This window comes from Piliocolobus tephrosceles, chromosome 1 (assembly GCF_002776525.5).
Source record: "Piliocolobus tephrosceles isolate RC106 chromosome 1, ASM277652v3, whole genome shotgun sequence".
Lineage (NCBI taxonomy): Eukaryota > Metazoa > Chordata > Mammalia > Primates > Cercopithecidae > Piliocolobus > Piliocolobus tephrosceles.
In genome coordinates, this window is record NC_045434.1 from 178,591,697 (window position 1) to 178,612,886 (window position 21,190).

Sequence of the window (21,190 nt, forward strand, 5' to 3'; positions counted from 1 at the left end):
AGGCTGCAGTGAGCTGAGACCATGCAACTGCACTCCAGCCTGGGCAATAAAGAGAGACCCTGTCTCAAACATAATAATAATACAGAAATATATACGTGTGTGTATGTATATATATATGTACATATGTGTGTATACATACATGTATATATATGTGTGTGTATATATACAAAGATATAAAAATAAATATAGTGTGGATAGTGTGTGTACATTTGTGTGTATACACACATATAATTTTTTTTTGAAACAGAGTTTCTGTCGTTCAGACCAGAGTGCAGTGGCGTGATCATACCTCACTGCAGCCTCGACCTCCTGGGCTCAAGTGATCCTCCCATCTCAGCTTCCCAAGTAGGTAGGACCATAGGCACATGTCACCACACCCAGCTACTAAAATGTTTTTAACTTTTTGTAGAGACAGGGTCTTGCTATGTGGCCCAGGCTGTTCTCAAACTCCTAGACTCAAATGATTCTCCTGCCTTGGCCTCCCAAAGTGCTAGGATTACAGGCGTGAGCCACTGTGCCCACCACCCCTACATATATTCTTTAGCTCTGTTCACAGAAAGAGCCTGGCAGCGGTCATATCCCAACAGCATGAAGCATATCTAGTACCTAGATTTTAGTGGTGTTTTGTTTTTGTTTTTGTTTGTCAAGACGGAGTTTCGCTCTTGTTGCCCAGGCTGGAGTGCAATAGCGTGATTTCAGCTCACCACAACCTCCGTAGATCTTGGTTTTGAAACACTATTCTCCACTAACAAGAAGCAGGGTGCAGCCATAAAAAAGAATGAATTCAGGTCTTTGCAGCAACATGGATGCTGCTGGAGGCCATCATCCTAAGCAAATTAACACAGGAACAGAAAACCAAATACCACATGTTCTTACTTACAAGTGGCAGCTAAATGCTGGGTACTTACAGACACACAGATGGCAATAACAGACACTGAAGACTACTAGACGGGGATGAGGGGTAAAGATGCAAGGGTTGAAAAATGAACTGTTGGGTACTATGCTCAGTACATGAGTGACAGGATCAATCATACTCCAAACTTCAGCATCACACAATACCCATGTAACAAACCTGAACATGTACTCACTGAATTGAAAATAAAAGTTGAAATTATTTTTTAAGAAAGGTTTAGGACACAGATAGAAAAATGTATTTAATATTCAAGAGAAGTCATAGGTCTTTGGTGAGAAAAAAAAAAAAAATTTGAGACATCTAAAACCCAGAACAATGTGAAGTTTGGGGAAGGGATGAGGCTAAAGACAGCATAAACGATTTTTCAAAGTTATGTCCGAAGCAAGAAGAAAAGATGAGGAGTAAGTTTAGTTTCATCTCTGATACAGCATTTCTTGTTAAAACTGATGACACTCTCTGCAGGCACCTGCCTTCTGAATGCTGGTCCCACTCAGCCATCCACTTCCACTTTTACCAAGTTAATTTCTACTGATTCTTCAGATCAGTTAATTACTGGTATGCTGCCCCTCCCCAGTCAAGGATCTTTTATTACCCTATCATAGAATCACATTTCTTTCCTTAGTACACTTCTCTCACTTGAGAAATGCCCCCATTAATGTTATTACTTGATTAATATCGACCTCTCTTTTCTCCTTCCAGGGCTGAAATTGTGTCTGGTTTTGCTCATCATCTTATAGCATATAGCAGGAGTTCAATAAACAATTGTTAAAAAAAAATAAAAAAATTTAAAAAAGGAAGCAAGTCTTCTTGGAAGAATGGCTGACTCGAAGGCTGGGGCAGAGAAGGCGTGAGGTAAGTCTGGGCCACCTGTGCCTGAAAGTGGGAAAACAGAGTGAGGATAGGTCAAAAGAAAAAAGGAACCAGCCTAGGAGCTCCTACTGGTAAGATATGGAGCAATTCAGCATCAAGATAAAGACTGATAATAACAGATTATAATCCATTAAATAAGAATCTACTAAACGAAGAGGGGAGAAAGCTCTCAGAGTGAAATGACAGCTGATGAAAGTAGAAGGAATAATGTAATTAGAAAATCACCATTTAGGAACCATTATAGTAATAATTCACCTAAGAAACATAAATGGATGCTAAAAGTAATGCCTACAAGTTTTACAAGAAATGGGATACAGGGCCGGACACAGTGGCTCAGGCTTGTAATCCCGGCACTTTGGGAGGCCGAGGTGGGTGGATCACTTGAGGTCAGGAGTTCGAGACCAGCCTGGCCAACATGGGGAAACTCCCATCTCTACTAAAAATACAGAAATCAGCCAGGCATGGTGGCATGCACCTGTAATCTCAGCTACTTGAGTGTCTGAGGCAGGAGAACTGCTTGAACTCAGGAGGCGGAGGATGCAGTGAGCCAAGATCGTGCCACTGCACTCCAGCCTAGACAAGAGAACAAGACTCTGTCTCAAGAAAAGAAAAAGAAATGGGATATAGGCCAGGCACAGTAGCCCATGCCTGTAATACTAGCACTTTGGGAGGCCAAGGTAGGAGGATTACATGAGGCCAAGAGTTCAAGACCAGCCTGGGCAACACAGGACAATTCCATCTCTACAAAAAATGTTAAGATTATCTGGGCGTAGTGGCATGTGCCTGTAGTCCCAGCTATTTGGGAGGCTGAGGAGGGAGGATTGCTTGAGCCCAAGAGTTAGAGGCTGCAATGAGCTAAGATCATGCCACTGCACTCTAGCCTGAGTGACACAGCAAGACCCTGTCTCTTATAAATAAATAAATAAGAATTAAGATATAAAACAGTTGTAAACTATTTCCTCACTACTTACTATTAAGAGAGGGGAACAGAGTAACTTTGCAGTTGAGAAATCTGATAGACATCACAATAAGCTAGCTGAAGGGGATATATGGGAGTTCTTTGTAATATTTCTACAACTCTTTTGTAAATGAGAAATTATTTCAAAATGAAAAGTTAAAAGGGGAAAATAATTTTAAACTAAATGTTCAAATAAACATCTAAATGAGAGTTTATGCAGCCACTTAAAAGGGCTGTATAAACTAAAAAAAAAAAATTAATGATATAGAGAAATGCTTTTGGTATAGTACTGAATGAGAAAAATAAAATATGAAGCCGGGTGCGATGGCTCACGCCTGTAATGCCAGCACTTTGGGAAGCCAAGGCAGGCACATCACTTGACCCTAGGAGTTCCAGACTAGCCTGGGCAACATGGCAAAACCCTGTCTCTACAAAAAATACAAAAATTAGCTAGGCATGGTGGTGCGTGCCTGTAGTCCCAGCAACTCAGGAGGCTGGGAGGATCACTTAAGACTGGGAAGTGGAGGTTGCAGTGAACTGAGACCATGCCACTACACTCCAGCCTGGGTGACAGAGTGAGACCCTGTATCAAAAAAAATTAATTAATTAATTAAATTAAATAAGAGTATCAGGCACTCAACCATGAGAGACAGAAAAAGATAAATAAAAAATAAAAATGCTAGAAGTAGATTAAGACAGAGAATTCTGGCTGTGGGACTGCACTTGGCCTCCCGGTACGGTCAGAAAAAAGCATGCAGGCCAGGCTCAGTGGCTCATGTCTGTAATCCCAGCACTTTGAGAGGCCAAGGTGGGTGGATGACCTGAGGTCAGGAGTTTAAGACCAGTCTGACCAACATGGTAAATCCCTGTCTCCACTAAAAATACAAAATTAGCTGGGCATGGTGGCGCATGCCTATAATCCCAGCTACTTGGGAGGCTGAGGCAGGAGAATAGCTTGAACCTGACAGGTGGAGGTTGTAGTGAACCAAGATTGCGCCACTGCACTGCAGCCTGAACAACAAGAGTGAAACCCCATCTCAAAAAAAAAAAAGCATGCAGGTAAAGAGTTGCAGATACTCCCTCTAGAAGGCAGATGGAGCACAGCGATCTGGACTCATCCTCTCACATACATGCTTCTTATCCCAGACAGGGAAGTGGCTCTCTTCCATCCAAAGCTAATAGGACACACACTATGTGCTAGGGATTACACAAGGCAGTGAGGACACTGAAACACAGAAACGCAGGCCCCACCTTAGAGGACTTCTGACTTCTATCTTCTCATTCATTCTTCAACTCTCTGTGATCGGATCTGGCTTCTAATCCCACCTGTCACTGTGGGTCAGTTTACCACTGACCTCTTAAGTGCCAAATCCACTGGACACTTTACAGTCCTCCAGCAATTTGACCTTTATACAGCCCCTGAAACTGTGAGAGGTGGTAAGAGTCTTTCTCTGCCTTCTTTGCCACTCATCTTTTAGGACTGTGTTCAAGTGTTAGCTCCTTCAGGAAGCTTTCCTTAATCACAGCCCTACACTATGACTGTGCTCCATAACATCCCATGCTCACCTCTATCATAGCATTTAGAAAACATCTTGCCTCTTTTTCTGTCTCTGCAGATAATGAGCATACAATCTGAAACAAGAACCTATAACTTGCCGGGCGCGGTGGCTCAAGCCTGTAATCCCAGCACTTTGGGAGGCCGAGACGGGCGGATCACGAGGTCAGGAGATCGAGACCATCCTGGCTAACACGGTGAAACCCCGTCTCTACTAAAAATACAAAAACTAGCCGGGCGAGGTGGCGGGCGCCTGTAGTCCCAGCTACTCCGGAGGCTGAGGCAGGAGAATGGCGTAAACCCAGGAGGCGGAGCTTGCAGTGAGCTGAGATCCGGCCACTGCACTCCAGTCCAGGCGACAGAGCGAGACTCCGCCTCAAAAAAAAAAAAAAAAAAAAAAAAAAAAAAAAGAACCTATAACTTAGGTCTGTTAAATCACTAGCATTTATCAGCATAGTGCCTCAAATATAGTAACACTCAGGAAGAGTTTGTTTAAAAATAAAATAGCCTGTAATCCCAGCACTTTGGGAGGCTGAGGAAGGCAGATGGCATGAGCTCAGGAGTTTGAGACCAGCCTGGGCAACATGGCGAAACCCCATCTCTACAAAAAAAAAAAAAAGAAAAGAAAAAGAAAATAACCAGGTGTAGTGGTGAGGGCCTGTAGTCCCAGCTACTCATGGGGCTGAAGCAGAAGGATCACTTGAGCCTGGGAGGCAGACATTGCAGTGAGCTGAGATTGCGCCACTGCAATCCAGACTGGGAAACAGAGTGAGACCCTATCTCAAAAAATAAATAAATAAAATATATTTCCAATTATATTCCCCAACTCTAGACACAATATAATTTGTATACATTCCAAAAAGTAATACATTCTAAAGGTATAATTTGAATGCATATATATATATATGCATACATATATATACATACACACACAACAATTTTAAATACAGAGAGCAGCTCACAGAGAGTTGAAGAATGAATGAGAAGATAGAAGTCAGAAGTCCTCTAAGGTGGGGCCGGCGTTTCTGTGTTTCAGTGTCCTCACTGCCTTGTGTAATCCCTAGCACATAGTGTGTGTCCTATTAGCTTTGGATGGAAGAGAGCCACTTCCCTAAGCCTGCTCTTAGGCTTTCTTACATTCCCATTCTGCAGATATCCCCAAAACAATGCCACACTCTTCTGTGACTTCATTTACCAGCATTATGCTGACTCTTAGTCCATTTGCTTTGCTATAAAGAAATACCTGAGGCTGGGCACAGTGGCTCACGCCTGTAATTCCAGCACTTTGGGAGGCTGAGGCAGACAGATCACCTGAGGTCAGGAGTTCAAGACCAGCCTGGCCAACATGGCGAAACCCCATCTACTAAAAATACAAAAATTAGCCAGGCTAATTTTGGTGATGTGTGCCTGTAAACCCAAATACTCGGGAAGCTGAAGCAGGAGAATCACTTGAACCCAGGAGGCAGAGGTTGCAGTGAGCTGAGATCATGCCACTGCACTCCAGCCTGGGCAACAGAGTGAGACTCTGTCTAAAAAAAAAGAAAAAAGAAATACCTGAGATTGGGTAATTTCTAAAGAAAAGAGTTTATTTGGCTCACAGTTCTGTAGGCTGTATAAGAAGCAAGGCACCAGCATCTACTTCTGATGAGAGCTGCAGGGTGCTTCCATGCATGGCAGAAGGGGAAGGGGAGCAGACATCATATGCCAAGAGAGGAGAGGTCAGGCACGGTGGCTCACGCCTGTAATCCCAGCACTTTGGGAGGCCGAGGCGTGTGAATCACCTGAGGTCAGGAGATTGAAACCAGACTGGCCAACATGGTGAAACCCCGTCTCTACTAAAAATACAAAACTTAGCTGGGTGTGGTGGTGCGTGCCTATAATTCCAGCTACTCAGGCGGCTGAGGCAGGAGAATCGCTTGAATCTAGGAGGCAGAGGTTACAGTGAGCCCAGATCACGCCACTGCTCTCCAGCCTGGGAGATAGAATGAGACTCTATCTCAAAAAAAAGGAGGGAAGAGAGAGAGGGAAGGGTTGCCACTCTCTTTTAAATAACCAGCTCTGAGGGAGAAGTCACTCATTATGCAGGGACTGCACCAAGCAGTTCATGAGGGATCTGCCCCCATGACCCAAAGACTTCCCACTAGGCTCCACCTCCAACACTGGGGATCCAATTTCAACATTAAATTTGGAGAGAACAAATATCCAAACTATGTCACTATCCCAAATTTTACATATTCAGTCTAGATGCCCTTCTGAGTTCCAAGTCCAAGTATGTTAACTTCTTGCTATACCTCATCATCTAGATGTTTCACCCTGAGGAACTTCCTCTTCCTCTGGCATCTACTATCTCAATCAAAGTCAACCCTTTCACAGATGCTTCTACAAGAAACCTGGAAATTAGCCTTGACACTAGACTCCTCCTCACTCTCATCCTGCACATATAATCAATCAAGTCCTACAAATTTTATCTCCTAAATACTTCCTGAAGCTACACATCCCTCCCTCTTCACTGCCACCATCCTAATTCGAGTCACCATAACCTTTTGCATGGACTAATACAATAGCCTACTAATCCTCCTACTTGCCCCTGCTCAATTAGTTCTCCACACAGCAGACAATGTGATAGGATTATTTCACTCCCAGGCTTAAACTTCATAAATTTCCCATTATCTTTAGGGTAAAGTCCCAGACTCCTTAAACAAAGCCTAGATATCTGGCCCCTTCCCACCTCTCCTCCACATATCTTGCCACCTCATCTCTTCATGAGCCTGCAACATGGAGCTTCTCTCGGTGTTTTCAACTTATCATGCCCTTCCAATGTCAGGCTGAAGCCCTTCCGACCCACCGCTTTATTCACCTCCTAATGTCAGGCTGAAGCCCTCCTGATCCCACCACTTCATCTAGCCAACCCTTACTTACCTTTTAAGTCTCAGCTAAAACCTTAATTCTGTAGGGAAGCATTATCTGTCTCCAGGCTTCAGGTTAGGTCTCCCTGTCATATATTCCTACCACACCTATATATCCCTATCCCATTACACTGTGCACTTATAATTTTATAAGTATTTACAATAATTTAGTATTTATATTCTGGCTGATCCAGGCAGGGAACATGTCTATTTTGTTCACCATTTTATCCCTGGTAGGTGCTCAAAAACTGTCTATTGACTAACTGATTATTCAATCAGTTACAGTATGCTTGAAAAGAAATACATAAGGGGGCCGGGCACATGGCTCATGCCTGTAAGCCCAACACTTTGGGAGGCCGAGGCAGGCAGATCACCTTAGGTCAGGAGTTCAAGACCAGCCTGACCAACATAGTGAAACCCTGTTTCTACTAAAAATACAAAATTGGTCAGGCATGATGGCACATGCCTGTAATCTCAGCTACTCGGGAGGCTGAGGCAGGAGAATCGCTTGAACCCAAGAGGCGAAGGTGGCAGTGAGCCGAGGTCACACCATTGCACTCCAGCCTGGACAAGAGTGAAACTCCATCTCAAAAGAAAACAAAAAAAGAGCCAGGCACAGTGGCTCATGCCTGTAATCTCAGCACTTTGGGAGGCTGAGGCAGGCGGATCACCTGAGGTTGGGAGTTCGAGACCAGCCTGACCAACACAGAGAAACCCCGTCTCTACTAAAAACACAAAATTAGCTGGGTGTGGCGGTGCATGCCTGTAATCCCAGCTACTAGGGAGGCTGAGGCAGCAGAACTGCTTGAACGCAGGAGATGGAGGTTGTAGTGAGCCGAGATTCAGCCATCGCACCCCAGTCTGGGCAACAAGAGCACGAAACTCCGGCTCAAAAAAAAAAAAAAAAAGAAATACATAAGGTATAGAAAACTAGATTATCTTAATTAGCCATAAAAGGAACACTGTAGGCTGGGCACGGTGGCTCACGCCAGTAATCCCAGCACTTTGGGAGGCCGAGGTGGGCAGATCACAAGGTCAGGACATAGAGACCATCCTGGCTAACATGATGAAACCCCATCTCTCCTAAAAAATACAAAAAATTAGCCGGGCGTGGTGGCAGGCACCTGTAGTCCCAGCTACTCGGGAGGCTGAGGCACGAGAATAGTGTGAACCTGGGAGGCGGAGCTTGCAGTGAGCCGAGATCACGTCACTGCACTCCAGCCTGGACGACAGAGCGAGACTCTGTCTCAAAAAAAAAAAAAAAAAAACACACAAAAAAAGAAAATTGTATAAAAATCTGAACTCACCAAAACAAACTGCACCAAACTTGCTTTTCCTAAAACATCCCACAGTATGATTATTTTCTGAACTATACATACAACAATTTTTAGGTTAGTCTAAAATGTCAGAATTCTGATGATCTTCAAATATCAGCCATAATGGATATGAACTCAATTACGACAAAATCATACAGAGCAAAAAACCACAGAGTATTTCCAGCGCATGTCTCCCGTAAATATTTTTTTGCCAAGATAATTAGAAATTATTACATAGTATTTATTACCCAGCTTTCCAAACCATTTACTGAAAAAGCTTATGAATTTTTTGGAAATGTTTTTGCTGAATGCACCCCTGCTATTTAGACAATATGCATGACCAAGGAGATTTAAGTAGTTAATTAACAAGCAATCTATGAAATCATTATATTCAGAAGCATTGAGCACTTCCTAATTACAAGTCACTGTTAGGGACAAAATAATTAATATTGATAATATTCATACAGCATTTACTGTGGATCAGCCACAGTTCTAAGTTTTCTAGGAATTAACTAACCGAAGGTTCTTAATAATTCTGGAATTTATTCCCATTTTACAAAGAAGAAACTGAGGCACAAAGAGCTAAAGATTTTGTCCAAAATCACAGTGCTGATAAGTGGCAGAGCCAAGATTCAAATCCAGATGATCTGGCTTCAGTCTTATATGATACTGCTTCTCTAAATAACAAGAAAAGTTATAGTAGAATAATAATAAAAAGGAATCAGTACAGAATCTACACAAAAATACTGAAACAAAAGAGGAAGAAAGGAATTAGTACAGGAAGGGGAAAGGGTGAAGCGTGGCAGATGAAGACCATACAACAGAAAAAATTCCCTCACAGAACTGACAAAGACCACTAACAAAGATCCTTCCAGTCCCACCCACCCCCAAGTGGCTCTGTAAAATGAGAGCTAGGGGCAGAGACTAAAGGCAAATCTCAGAGGAAAACAGCAAAATGTTTAAAATAAAATAAAATTATAATAGCACTCAGAAAAAAAGTCAACAAAGAAAAAGAACGCCATCACAAAAACGAAAGTCTTCGATGGGAGAGAAGAAAGTGGACATTGCTGAAAATACAGTAAGAGTCATGAAAGCCAAGAATCGTTTAAAAAAAAAATGAGCAAGACAATGAAAAAAGAATAAAAAGTTAAAAAGATTTCCAAAACAGCCCAGTGGCTCATTCCTATAATCTCAACACTTCAGGAGGCCAGTGGGGGAGAACTGCTTGAGCCCAGGAGTTCAAGACCAGCCTGGGCAACATGGTGAAACCCTGTCTCTACAAAACAATTTTTCAAAAATTAGCCAGGTGTGGTGGCACATGCTTGTAGTCCCAGCTACTCAGGAGGTTGAGGTCAGCTTTAGCCCAAGAGTTCAAGGCTGCAGTGAGCCATGATGGCATCACTGTACTCCAGCCTGAATGACAGAGCCAGATCCTGTCTCAAGAATAAATAAATAAAATAAAAAATTAAAATTAAAAGATTTTCGGGGGGCGAGGTGGCTCACACCTATAATCCCAGCACTTTGGGAGGCCGAAGCAGGTGGATCATGAGGTCAGGAATTCAAGACCAGCCTGGCCGACATAGTAAAACCCTGTCTCTACTAAAAATACAAAAATTAGCCAGACGTGGGGGCGCATGCCTGTAGTCCCAGCTACTAAGGAGGCTGAGGCAGGAGAATCGCTTGAACCTGGAAGGCGGAGATTGCAGTGAGCTGAGATTGTGCCACTGCACGCCAGTTCAGGCGATAGAGCAAGACTTTGTCTCCAAAAAAAAAAAAAAAAAGAAGTTTTCAAAGCAAACCCAAAAAATCAAGCAAAAACATGTAGCAATGGAAATCATAGGAGGTCGACCACAAACATTACTTGTGTCTGAAAGAGGGAACCAAGCAAATGGAACAGAAAGAGATCTAAAAATAGATAATTAGAGGGAATGGGGCTGAGGGCAAGCTCGCCCAAAGATACAGCTTCCAAGCTTCTCCAAACCACAATAGCCAAGGTGGCAAGGATAACCTGAAGATCTCAAAAGGAAATAAAAAAGGGACGGGTATGGTGAGATCCCAATTATCCACTGTGCCAGTCATAGACTTATTTTGCCTCTCGACTCCAAATTCATCCTTTTTGACTACCCTGCAAAGTTAATCTGGGCCCTTGAAATGTTTTTCTTTTGCCAGCTGGAGTGAAGTCAAGCATTGTCAGTAGAGGGTGCTTGTGAAACACTGCAGAAAGAAAAGGGTTTGGCTCTCAGCTCCCAGTGTGCTCTGCTCAGGAGGCCCCAGCAACATCCATGGCTTTCCAGGGTCCCACAGTCAGCAACCTTCCCCAGGAGCCCTCTTGGGCAGTTTTGTAGCAGAGCACCTCAGCTGAGACACTTAACTGTAAACAGCTTTCCTTAGCACCCTAGAGGGCAGATTTCTGGCAAATTCTGCCACGCAGCATCAGTCACTTCTCTGCCATCCAGTGAGACACTACACCAAGTCTGGATCTCAGCCAGGGGTGGAGTCAGGTGGAGGTGGTAGTGGCAGTAGAGGAGGAAGAGGGCTCCTTGTCCGGTGCTCTATCTCAGCCTGGGGTGGTGGTTGTTTCTTGTATCTGCCATTTCTATATTCTTTAGGGCTCTCCTTATCTCTTTTTCACAGCTTTATTGAGATATCCTTCACATACTACACAATTCACCCAAAGTGTACAATTCAGTGGCTTTTAGTATATTCAGAGTTCACAAAGTTGTGTGAACATCATAATTTTATAACTTTCTCATTACCCTAAAAAAGGTACCCTGTACCCCTTAGCTGTCACTACCTATTCCCCAAAATTCCCTATTCTCCCAGCGCTAATCTACTTTCTCTCTCTATGGGTTTGCCTATTGTGGACATTTCAAAATGGAATCATACAATATATGGTCCTTTTTGATTGGCTTCCTTCAATTAGTATAATGCTTTTTTTCCAGATAGGCATAGAACCAATGCAGAGCACAAGGTTTTCAAGGTTCAAGCATATTGTAGTGTGTATCAGTACTTCATTTCACTTTTTTTTTTAAGAGACAGGATCTTGCTCTGTTGTACAGGCTAGAGTGCAGTGGTACGATCATGACACACTGCAGCCTCCAACTATGCGGCTCAAGTGATCCTCCTACCTCAGCCTCCCAAGTAGCTGAAACTACAGTCATGCACTACCATGCCTGGCTAATTTTTTACTTTTGTAGACACAGGGGTCTCACCATGTTTCCCAGGCTGGTCTTGAGCTCCTGGCCTCAAGTGATCCTCCTGCTTCAGCCTCCCAAAGTGCTAGAATTATAGGCATGAGCCACTATGCCTGGCCCAGTACTTCATTGCTTTTTATTGCTGAATACTATTTCATCCTAGGAATATACCATATTTTATTTATCCATTCATCAGCTGGCAAGACATTTGGGTTGTTTCTACTTTTTGGCTGGATAATGTTGCTATGAACCTTCATGTACATATTTTTGTATGGACATAATCTTGGGCATATACCTAAGAGTGGAAGTGGGTATGTAACCAGAGCCGCGGTTTGAATATGTCCCCCAAAAAAGCGTATGTTGGAAACTTAATCCCCAGTACAACAGTGCTGGGAGATGCAGCCTAATGAGAGGTATTTAGGTCATGAGGGCTCCACCCTCATGAACGGATTAATGCCTATCATCAAAGGGCTTGAGGCGGTGAGTTCAGTCTCTTTCTCCCTCTCCCTCACTCTCTCTTGCCCTTCCAGGTCCTGCCATGAGATGATACAGCAAGGAGGCCCTCACCAGATGCCAGCCCCTTGATCTTGGACTACCCAGCCTCCAAAACTGTAAGAAATAAATCTGTTTTTTATAAATTACCTAGTCTCAGCTACTGTTATAGCAACACAAAATGGACTAGGACACCTAGAATGAAATCTCCTGGTTGTATGGTAATTCTATGTTTAACTGCTTGAAGAAATGACAGTGTGTTCCCCAAAGTGGCCACACATTTTACATTCCCAACAACAGAGCACTCCAATTTCTCCACATCGCCAGCTCTAACACTTACTCTCTTTTTCTTTAAGAGACAGGGTCTCACTCTGTGGCCCAGCTTGGAGTGCAGCGGTATGACCTTGCTCAGTGTAACTGCAACCTCCTGGGCTCAAGCAATCTTCCTGCCTCAGCTTCCTGAGTAGCTGGGACTACATGCCCGGCTAATGATTCTATTTTTTGTAAAGATGGGGTCTCACTGTGTTGCACAGGATGATCTCTAACTCCTGGGCTCAAGTAATCCTCCCAACTCAGATCCCAAAGTGGTGGGATTATAGGTGTGAGCCATCGCTTATTCTCTTTTTTTTTTTTTTGAGACAGAGTCTTGTTCTGTTGCGCAGGCTGGAATACAGTGGCGTGATCTCGGCTCACTGAAATCTCCGCCTCTCAGTTTCAAGTGATTCTCCTGCCTCACCCTCCAGAGTAGCTGGGATTACAGGCGTATGCCACCACACCTGGCTAATTTTTGTATTTTTAGTAGAGACGGGGTTTCGCCATGTTGGCCAGGCTGGTCTCGAACTCCTGACCTCAAGCAATCCACCCACCTCGGCCTCCCAAGCCACTGCTTATTCTTTTTTTTTTTTTTTTTTTTTGAGACAGAATCTCACTCTTTGTTGCCCAGGCTGGAGGGCAGTGGCATGGTCTTGGCTCACTGCAACCTCAGCCTCCCAGGTTCAAGCAATTCTCGTGCCTCAGCCTCCCATGTAGCTAGGATTACAGACACCTGCCACCACACCTGGCTGATCTGTTTTTTGTATTTTAGTAGAGACAGGGTTTTACCATGTTGCCCAGGCTGGTCTCGAATTCCCGAGCTCAGGCAATCTGTCTATCTCAGCCTCCTCCCAAAGTGCTAGGATTGTAAGCATAAGCCACCATGCCTGGCCCCCAGCCACTGCTTATTCTTATCTGCTGTTTTGATTCCAGCTACCATAGAGTGTGAGGTAGTATCTCATGGTAGTTTTGATCTGCACTCCCCTGAAAGCTGATGATATTAACCATCTTTCTATGTGCTTATTTCTTTACTTCTTATTAGCCAATCTTGCATTACTCCAATTCTCTGTAATAGTTGAGTAATCCTTATATTAAACCTTATCTAGTCAAGTTACCATGTGATTTATCTTTTAATTGGATCCAGACTCCTGCAAGATGAGTAGTCAGTGACTTCCTGAGTAGAAATCAGATGATCTACGATGGTTTTAAAAATAGAGAACAGAAGAGTAAAGCTGAAAAATACTTTGTCACTGGCCAGGTATTCCCTTTAGAAGTAGGTAAGAGGCCTGGTGTGGTGGCTTATGCCTGTAATCCCAACACTTGGGGAGGCCGAGGCAGGCAGATCACCTGATGTCAGGGGTTGGAGACCAGCCTGGACAACATGGTGAAACACTGTCTCTACTAAAAATACAAAAATTAACGAGGCATGGTGGTGGGCCCCTGTAATCCCAGCTACTTGGGAGGCTGAGGCAGGAGAATCATGTGAACCTGGGAGGTGGAGGTTGCAGTGAGCCAAGATCACCCCACTGCACTCCAGCCTAGGTGTTCAAGGCAGAGGTTGCAGTGAACCAAGACTGCACCAATGCACTCCAACCTGGGTGACGAGTGAGATGCCATCCTAAAAAAAAAAAAAAAAAAGTTGTAGCAGAAGGATAAAAACATGTATGGGAACTTTAAAAACCTTTAACTCAAACAGTGGCTTTTTTCTGTTGAAGGAAGGATAAGGGAAAAACACATTAGGAAGCCTTTCAGTAAAAATGTAATGTCCTCTTTCTTTAAAAAATAAAAAAAAAAACTCAAGCAAGATGGCAATATTAGGATTTAACGATAGCTGGACACGGTGGTTCACGCCTGTAATCCCAGCACTTCGGGAGGCCGAGGTGGGCGGATCACGAGTTCGGGAGAAGGAGACCATCATGGCTGACATGGTGAAACTCCATCTCTACTAAAAATACAAAAAATTAGCCGGGTGTGGTGGTGGGCGCCTGTACTCCCAGCTACTCGGGAGGCTGAGGCAGGAGAATGGCATGAACCCGGTGGCGGGGAGCCTGCAGTTAGCCGAGACTGCGCCACTACACTCCAGCCTGGGCGACAGAGCGAGACTCCGTCTCAAAAAAAAGAAAAACTTTAATGATAGGGCCAGGCACGGTGGCTCATGCCTCTAATCCCAACACTTTGGGAGGCCAAGGTGGGTGGATCACCTGAGGTCCAGAGTCCAAGACCAGCCTGACCAACATGGAGAAACCCCGTCTCTACTAAAAATGCAAAAATTAATCGGGCGTGGTGGCACATGCCTGTAACCCCAGCTACTCGGGAAGCTGAGGCAGGAGAATCGCTTGAACCCAGGAGGTGGGGGTTGCAGTAAGCCAAGGTCGTGCCATTGCACTCCAGCCTGGGCAACAAGAGCGAAACTCTGTCTCATTAAAAAAAAAAAAAAAAAAGATTTAATGATGATATAATTGTTTGTTTTGTTCTCGTATGTGTAAAACATATCATCAGAAAATACAGGCTGGGCACGGTGGCTGACGCCTGTAATCCCAACACTTTGGGAGGCTAAAGTGGGTGTATTACTTGAGTTCAGGAGTTTGAGACCAGCCTGGGCAACACGGCAAAACCCCATCTCTACAAAAAAATACAAAAGTAAAAAAAAGTTACCAGGGCATGGTGGTGTGCACCTGTAATCCCAGCTACTCAGGAGGCTAAGACTTGAGCCCAGGAGGTCAAGGCTGCAGTAGCCGTAATTGCATCCCTGCACTCCAGCCTAAGCAATAGAGCAAGGCCCCATCTCAAAAAAGAAAAAAGAAAAAGAAAAAGGAAATATAAACGTTACCTTTCCTTGCTATTATTTCTGCAACTTTACGTTTTAGGCCTATGCAGTAGTTCCATATTGTTTATCTCCTCATATATTTTTTTAGAAAGGAAAGACTATTTTTGAAAAACTATGCTGGACTATTGTAAAGTAACTATGCTAGAACTATGCTAGCAGGTATGCCATCTTAACAGTCCCAGCAAAAGCCATTATTACACACCTGAGTAGAGCAGTGGGCACACAGGAAGTGGTGCCTGCCCTCAAGGAGCAGAGTGATGCATGCAGTTATGGTATAAACAAGGAATAGATGTTATGAGATTATGGCAATTAATAACTATCTGGGAGGCTCAGGAAAAGCTTCAGAGGCATTGCCTGAATTAAACTGACTCTGGGAAGCTGAAGCAGAAGGGCAGGAGAGGGATTATAAGCCATGCTAAGGAGCCTGAAATTTATCCCATTGGCAATGGGGAACCACGTACATAGAGAAACGACATAAATCTGTTTTAGAAAGGCCGCTTGTGTAGCAATATGGAGAACAGACTGGAGAAGGCTAAGCACAGAGCAAGAAGAGGCCATTATAACAGCCCAGGTCATTTGCCCTCAGAGGGCATGTACACCTTGAAGGGCACTCAAAGTGATTCAGCAGGGTATTGGAAGAAAAATACTACAACTCCTGTTTATAAACTTCTCTGGCATTTAATTTCATGGACACCGGCCTCCTAAGTCCCTGAGTCAGATGTCTGTGGCACATGAGGTTCAGGAAGACTCCTCAGGAAGTATGAAAATTCCACAGCGTGGAGTGTGTGGTACTGCCACTCACTCATTCACATCCTAATGTAGAACGGTTCATGCAGTACAGATGACATCAATATGGTTAGTTTCGTAAAAATTGGATGTTAAAAAGATTTTTTTATGGAACACTTCATAAATTTGTGTGTCATCCTAATCTTCTCTTTATCATTCCAATTTTAGAATATGTGCTGCCAAAGCAAGTCCGTAATAGGATATTTTAAATAGGATCATAACTAAACTTGACAATGAGACAGTGAGAAACTCTGAAACGTGCACCATGAAGTTTTCCAGTTATCATCTGGCCAAGTGCTTATAAGAGTTTTAGAACTTAAAGAGCAGTTACGTATTTTTCTTCTACAAAAATGTTGCTGTTCTCAGTTTCGTGACCTTTCCTGGGATGGCAAATGTAAGTAGCATGGCACCTAGCAGATACTCCAAATAGACACACAGCTGCCCTTCCAAGATAAACATCTATTTCGGTTGATGCAAAATTGTGGTTTCTGCCATTAATAATATCAAAGGCTAGAAACTAGCTGTTTTTTAAAGAAAACTGTTGAGTGCATTTTGAAAATAGATGTTTTTAATGTTTCCATCCTTATGTTGTTACCAAAAGAATATAAAAGTCACACAAAAACTCATATCTATATACCAGCAGTTCTCAAAGTGTAGTCCAAGGACCCTCAAGGGTCCCCAAGACCCTTTCAGGGGGTCCACGAGTTTAGAACTATTTTTACAATAATTCTAAGACATTATTTGCCTTGTTCACTCTCGTTCTCTTATGAGCGTCCAGCAGTTTTCTAGAGGTTACGTAACATGATGAGGTGACCACGATTGTTCTCCCAGTTAACAGTATGCGTACTTGTGGGTTACTGTGATTTTTGAGACAGGGTCTCACTCTGTCACCCATGCTGAAGTGCACTGCCATGATCACAGCTCAGTGCAGCCTCAACCTCCTAGGCTCAGGCAATCCTGCTGTCAGCCTCCCTAGTAGCTGGGACTACAGGGATGTGCCACCATGCTTGGCTAATTTTTTAATTTTTTGAAGAGATGTAGTCTCACTATGTTACCCAGGCTGAACTTTTTTTTTTTTTTTTTTTTTAGACAGAGTCTCACTTCGTCCCCCCGGCTGGAGTGCAGTGGCATGATCTCGGCTCACTGCAACCTCTGCCTCCCAGGCTCAGGCAATCTTCCCACCTCAGCCTCCCAAGTAGGGGATACCAGAGGAGTATGCGACCACGCCTGGCTAACTTTTTTGTATTTTTGGTAGAGATGGGGTTTCACCATGTTGCCCAGACTGGTCTCAAACTCCTGAGCTCAAGCGATCCCCCCACTTCGGCCTCCCAAAGTGATGGGATTATAGGCGTGAGCCACCGCACCCAGCCAAGAACATTTTTTTATCATTTTTTTGTATTCAGTGATTTTTAAAACATTAAATATCGACAAACAATACTCACAAAGATGAAAGTTATTTGGGAATACTCAATAATTTTTAAACTTTAAGGGAATCCTGAGACTAAAGAGTCTGAGAACCACCGCTACATACTTTAAATCCTCAGTAACAGAATTTCCTGACTTGTTTAACATATTCCAAACAAAAGGGTTCAGTGTTAAAAATACATAAACATGCCACCTTTCAGTTACTTTGCAAGAAAAACTGACATCAAGGAAGAGGAAATTTATGATATATAGACAAATAATAGGCCAAGGCAGTAGATGACATTTCATCAGAGTAACATAAATTAAGTCCTACAGCAGTTCAGAGAGGAAGAACTCATGTCAAGCCAGGATGATCAGATAAAGAATCTAATGGAGAATAAATATGAACTAAACTTCCATTATCATCTTTAAAAAAAATCATCAGAAGACGACTGAGGAGGAGCAAAATTTCTGGGGGAAGTCAACAATGACAGGCCAAGGAGAAGTGCGTATGTTTTAGCAACCCCATCCAATGAGAATTTTTTTTTTTTTTTTTTTTGAGACGGAGTCTTGCTCTGTCGCCCAGGCTGGAGTGCAGTGGCCGGATCTCAGCTCACTGCAAGCTCCGCCTTCTGGGTTTACGCCATTCTCCTGCCTCAGCCTCCCGAGTAGCTGGGGCTACAGGCGCCCGCCACCTCGCCGGGCTTGTTTTTTGTATTTTTTAGTAGAGACGAGGTTTCACCGTGTTTGCCAGGATGGTCTCGATCTCCTGACCTTGTGATCCACCTGTCTCGGCCTCCCAAAGTGCTGGGATTACAGGCTTGAGCCACTGCGCCCGGCCCGGTGAGAATATTATGGTCACATACACTTGTGTCACTTCTGAGCAAGGGTTGGGAATAGCTAAATGTCATATAAACTGTTGGCATTTAAACAATGTTTAATTTTTGTTTTATTATTTTTTTTGGAGATGGAGTCTCGCTCTGTCGCCCAGGGTGGAGTGCAGTGGCACGATCTCGGCTCACTGCAACCTCCGCCTCCCGGGTTCAAGCAATTCTCCTGCCTCAGCCTCTGGAGTAGCTGGGACTACAGGTGCATGCTGCCATGCCCAGCTAATTTTTTTTTTTTTTTTTTGTATTTTAGTAGAGATGGTCTTTCACTGTGTTGCCCAGGCTGTTCTCGATCTCCTGAACTCAGGCAATCCGCCCACCTCGGCCTCCCAAAGTGCTAGGATTACAGGCATGAGCCACCAAACCCGGCAACAATGTTTTAATTTGTATATGGTATTCTTTTTTTTTTTTTTTTTTTTTTTTGAGATGGAGTTTCACTCTTGTCGCCCAGGCTGGAGTGCAGTGGCGCAATCTCAGCTCACTGCAACTTCCACTTCCCGGGTTTAAGCGATTCTCCTGCCTCAGCCCAGTAGCTGGGATTACAGGCACCTGCCACCATGCCCAGCTACTTTTTGTATTTTTTTTTTTTTTTGGGGGGACGGAGTCTCGCTCTGTCGCCCAGGCTGGAGTGCAGTGGCGTGATCTCGGCTCACTGCAAGCTCCACCTCCTGGGTTCACACCATTCTCCTTCCTCAGCCTCTCAAGTAGCTGGGACTACAGGCGCCTGATACCACACCCAGCTAATTTTTTTGTATTTTTAGTAGAGACGGGGTTTCACCGTGTTAGCCAGGATGGTCTCAATCTCCTGACCTCGTGATCCACCCGCCTCGGCCTCCCAAAGTGCTGGGATTACAGGCATGAGCCACCGCGCCCGGCCAATGTTGGCATCTTTAGGCAGTGAGATTTAAGACTAGTGATCACCTACCATGAACCAGGTAATATACTAAAGATTAGAAATATTACAACTGTTGTTTTTATTGTTAAGCTATTGTTTGTATATATCTACTAACAGCACAAGACCAGGCTTTTTGTATCTATTCCCTCCAATCCTCAGAGCAACCTTGCAAGGTAGGAACTTTTATGCTCATTTTCCAAATCTGAAAACCAAGAAGACATGAGATTCTGAAGCCTATCCAAGGTGACACAATAGAAACTGGTGAGACTATTACTGAAATCCTGGTCTGCTGCTCATCTAGCCCTAGGAAGCACACAGACATGTCCCTCACATATTGCAGCAGCCTAACCAGCCTTCCGTTCAGTCTCACCTCATTCTAACCTCTCATCCTGCATAAATGTTTTATGACTCTTGTGTAGTAGGTCATAGGCATGGTACTATGGCTGCAAACCTCAGAACTCCCCACGTGAGGGAAATAGCTATTCACTATTCTGCCTCTTCCACACAGTGATGTTCCTGAAAGGCGAAGCTGATAAAATCTCTATCCTCGAATCCGTCAGTGGCACCTAATCACCTTCAGGATAAAGCTCTAATTCCAGAACTCACAAAGACCTTCACATCTATTCTTGACTGATTTCTGCAGCCTCATTTCCTACACACTCCCCAAACAGGCTCCGTACTCCTGCCACACCAGCGTCTTTAGGATGTAGCCACATTCTTTGCTTCTAGGCCACGGCACACATTGTTGCCTGTGTGAAAAGCCTTTTAAATCCATTTCCACCCAGCTAGTAACTACTGATTTTTCAAGATGTAGGTCAGATGTGAACTTCCTTAGAAAATCACTACTCATATTCCCCATGATATCAGGTGCGCTTTTAGAAGATCCCACAAGACCCTCAACCACAGCCCTTGTTATAATGTATTCTAACTGCCTCTGGTTATAATGTATTCTTTACTTGCTTCTGGTCCTACTAGACTGCAGGCTCTTTGAGGCCAGGGACATGTCCTTCATACCTATCAAGCCACCACCTAGCATAGAGCCTGGCAGAGCTCATGTTCAGTACACATTTGTGGAATGATGAGAGCACCTGGTCTAGTAGGAGAGACAGAAATGTATACAATCACATAAAATAATAAAAATGTAAAAATAAGATACAGTAGGGATGCTGTCCAAGGGAGAAAAAAGGTGGGGAAATCCAGGGGAACCCTTCTACCTGTATCTCTGAGGGTTCCTCATCTGATTTCTCAAGTTTCTTCCAATCTTGCTGCAGCTGGTTAGAAGCACTCTGATCATGAGTGCTTACTTTGAACCACGTGCTCTGCAAAGCATTTTACATGAACTGACTTGTTTCTCACCACTGCCCAATGCATTTCACTGATGAGGAAACTGAGGTTCAAAAATAAGATTCCTGCTTAATGTTAGACAACTATTAATAGTGGAAGACCCAAGATCTGAACCCAAATCTTCTGTCTCCTGAACCAGGGCTCCAACCGGTACTGTTTCTACTGTCTGTCAAAAGTTTTCACCTCCTCCCCAAATACCAAGTTGGCTAGGTTCAATTAAACCAGTAAGGTTGGCCGGGCGCGGTGGCTCAAGCCTGTAATCCCAGCACTTTGGGAGGCCGAGACGGGCGGATCACGAGGTCAGGAGATCGAGACCATCCTGGTTAACACGGTGAAACCCCGTCTCTACTAAAAACTACAAAAAACTAGCCGGGCGCGGTGGCGGGCGCCTGTAGTCCCAGCTACTCCGGAGGCTGAGGCAGGAGAATGGCGGGAACCCGGGAGGCGGAGCTTGCAGTGAGCTGAGATCTGGCCACTGCACTCTAGCCTGGGCGACAGAGCAAGACTCCGTCTCAAAAAAAAAAAAAAAAA

General features: G+C 44.0%; 1 protein-coding gene, 1 long non-coding RNA gene and 1 pseudogene across 6 annotated transcripts in view; 1 reads left to right on the forward strand and 2 right to left on the reverse strand.

Moving 5' to 3' along the window:
- The window catches only part of LOC111548734, a 78,445-nt gene extending 76,691 nt beyond the window's left edge, over positions 1-1,754 (forward strand). The window contains exon 3 of the long non-coding RNA XR_002733508.1: positions 1,613-1,754. This is a non-coding gene — a long non-coding RNA (uncharacterized LOC111548734). The remainder of the gene's footprint in view (positions 1-1,612) is intronic.
- The window catches only part of ST3GAL3 (ST3 beta-galactoside alpha-2,3-sialyltransferase 3), a 235,976-nt gene that overhangs the window by 208,701 nt on the left and 6,085 nt on the right, over positions 1-21,190 (reverse strand). The window lies entirely within an intron of this gene.
- On the reverse strand, positions 16,224-16,317 carry LOC111548844 (annotated as a pseudogene).